Here is a 3,490-nt window from a genome sequence, read left to right on the forward strand (position 1 = left end):
TTGATTTTAATACTAATACACATGTCAACACCGTCAATGAATACCCTAGTCACATGAAACCAATTGGCCAACAAGTTCGATTTTATATAAACAAAGGACTTGTTTGCATGCCTCAGTATCTGGTATATTCTCAGCTGCACTGAAAGTGGGTTCTGAATAAATGTTGGAAGGCGATAGCAAGAACACCAGCTACTGAGGCATGCAAACAGTTATTTTGTTTGCATAAAATTTACCCGATGGGCTCGCTAATGACGTATGCACAGAGTTTCCACTGATGGTGTCTGCTTCTGCATTAGAATCAGAATACATAACCAGTCTCTTTAAGGACTCATATTTAAAAATATTTATATAGAATCTTGGCCTATATGTAAAGAACTTTGAGATGTATTGATGAAAAGAGCTATATACGAGCTAGGTGTCATGATTATTAGATTACCTTAGCTACCTCAGGATTTGAGTTATATACATTTTTTAAAAGTGTGTACATTTCATAATGTACAGACATTTTTGCTAAATCAGTATTCTGTTCCTGCCCTATCTTTTTCCATCATCCTGATCAACCTTTTCTCCCCTTCCTTCCAAAAATCTCATTTTTCAACATGGTCAATTAGGACGATTTTTGTAGATCTGTTGCTTGTAACACATGTCTAGACCAAGACTCCCTGTGCATGCTGCAGACATGACACCTCTCCAGAGCCAAGACGTGTTTGTGAAAAGGTCATATATTCATTACACTGAATATCCCTACGATTTACAATATCTGCAAGAATTGCTGTGCCCTTTGCTTCTATGTCAGTATTGATCTTCAAGGCGTGCTGGTGAAAAAATGAGAGCAAAATTCTCCTCTCAGATCCATATGGTGAACCTGAACTCTGCTATTCTGCTCTCGCAATGGAAGTTTAGACAGCATAGAAAAGAAGTATGTGAGAGCCAAGAGCTACCTGGTAGATCAGAGAGAAGAATGTCAACCTTCCAACTGTGTGGTAAAATAACAGTAAAGAAATAAAAAATATGGGATGGAATTAACTGAAGCAATGGAGTTTCTCCTGCTTTAGCCAAGGCTGCGCTTGACAGGTTGCTTTTTAACAGATTGCTGTATTTTTGCTTTTCTCTAATTTCTCTAAGTTTCTATATAGCCTGTACCACCCTCATTAGTTATAAATTACAGCAGGCAAAGAATGGAACAAACTCTTCCAACTAGTGTTGCCAATTTTGGTTGGATGTATTCCTGGAGGATTCAGCACGACATAATCTTTAATTAAAGATTCATCTTTAATTCCTGGGCACTCCAGGACAATCCTGGAGGAAACCCTCTTTTCAAACGGATTTCTGACAATAGGAAGTTAAAGAAATGAATGTTACGGAGTATTATGAAGGGTGCTTGCCTTTCAGTTTTGGACACAACAGTATATCTTTGCACTGGTAGCTATGGGTATTGTCATGTTGTGAGGGAGAGGTGCGGATAAACATTACAATGACAATATCCCAAACATTGGGAGTTTTTTTGGTCACAATGGTGAAACTACCTACTTCCTCCATCTCTGATCTCATTTCTGAAAACAAAGCTCACCCATGAATGGAACAGCAAAGGTGTCATAAATGGCCAGCACTTCTGTTATTTTTAATTAATTAGGTGCACCAAGAACTGGAGGTAATACAGTACAATATTGTGGTGCCATATTTTTGGTATTTCTGCAAGTAAGATTAAATCTCTATGACCTGCTAAAGTATAGGGGGCCAGATTCTCAGTAGGCGTAGCTCCAGTGGAACTGTGCTGATTTACACCATCTGAGGATTTGGCCCTAGGTGTTTAGGCAACTGACTCACTGCAGTTCGTGCATTATATTTCCCATCTTTTGAGTCAATGATGTTTGGCCTGGATACATTGACACTTCTACAGGAAAAGTTTCCGCTAACCTAATATTTCCATATTTCTTTCTTCTCAGCTTTGCTCTTGTTTACAAAGTCTCCATTGTTTTTAATTATGTGACTACACAGGCTACAAAACATCTTTCAAAACAAGAATTATTCTTGCTCACTAACTAGATGGGTTTCCATCAGCTCAACTTATCTTTAATTTACAAAACATTATAGAACAAAGATTGGATAATATTCATACATCCTGAAAGTCCTACCCTCACTGTTGGCTTCAGAACTTTACTCTAAATCTGATATAAGAACCTGGATGATCACTAATCAGGTAACATTGTTTTTCACACTACCCCAAGTATGGGATGTACAGATAAAAGATATGCAGAGCATCATTTCTCATCTTCAGTAATACTATTTACTAATCCATTATGCCAACAAAATAACATCCAGATGTGATTGCAACCCTTTCAGATCTTTAGAAATACATTTCAATGCAGTGAAATTCCAGCAGAATACATAAGATAATTACAAGTCACATCTGCAGCACTGCTCTTTCAGTTTGAAAATTCTTTAGCCTCTCTAGTTTTGTTTTGTTTTGTATTTAAACTATGATTTAGCAGACTAAATACAATCACTGAGCAGATTAGTACCCTGTGTGAAATGCAGTCTTTTATTTAGGTGACACTTCATAAAGGCAATTGTTCTCTGCTTCCAATGCCATCATATTTCATTTTAGCTTTAGTGAGTATTTATGTTAGGCATGTACTTCACATCATGAGTGTTAATCTCTCTTTCTCCGTTTCATTCTTCCTCATGACCAACAATAAAACAGTTAAAATACTAGAAGATTGTCCTCGATACCAAATGCAGAATCCTCTTACTCTTGTGCTGTGTGCTAGATTGATATATAGGAATGGAACAAGATAGCATGCTCTTCCACAGAAGATGGCCAATGTTTAAACTACTTCTCCCTTCTTCTCCTGAGGAGAGAGTTTTCTAACAGGTTCCCACCTGCCCAGCTTTCCTCCAGGGAGATTAACCTCCTATTGCAAAGATTCAGCCACTTTGTAGTCTCTTCAGATCGTATAAATCTTTCACCTTTTACTAAAGATTTCCATGGAGAGGAACATTTATCTACACTCGCACCATATCTAGAAGATTAGATTATAAAAAAAGCCATCCTTTGGGTCAAAATACAATATGATACTCTCTGTGGCATAGTCCATCTTGTGGGCCCTACAGATACTTAACAGAAAGAAGGTATAGCGTATTCCTATAGGGTAGTGTCCCATTAAATCAGTGGTTTTCAAACTGGGGTATGTGTACCCCTACGGGTAGGTGAGTTCTCATTAGGGGGTACATGAGAAAAATCCTGTAATGGCAGACAACACATTTTATTTAGTAAGACTTGGCAATCTAATCATAGATATATTATGACCCTATCTCAGATGGGGGTATGTGATAGACTACATTATTTGGAAAGGCGTATGCAGCCTAAAGAAAACCACTTCTTTAAATAATCTGTGAGCCCTCTAGTGGCACTTATTGTGTCCTGTGCTTTTAGAAGCCACCAGAAACCAGTCAGGGCAGTGTATAGGTAGCCTGCTCTTGCATGTTT

The 3,490-nt window shown here is 37.9% G+C and overlaps 1 pseudogene; it reads left to right on the top strand.

Moving 5' to 3' along the window:
- The first annotated feature begins 2,937 nt into the window (after positions 1-2,937).
- LOC112109980 lies at positions 2,938-3,046 on the top strand (annotated as a pseudogene).
- Positions 3,047-3,490: the final 444 nt, after the last annotated feature.

This window comes from Terrapene carolina, unplaced genomic scaffold (genome assembly GCF_002925995.2).
Source record: "Terrapene carolina triunguis isolate 2854851 unplaced genomic scaffold, T_m_triunguis-2.0 Scaffold93, whole genome shotgun sequence".
Taxonomy (NCBI): Eukaryota; Metazoa; Chordata; order Testudines; family Emydidae; genus Terrapene; species Terrapene triunguis.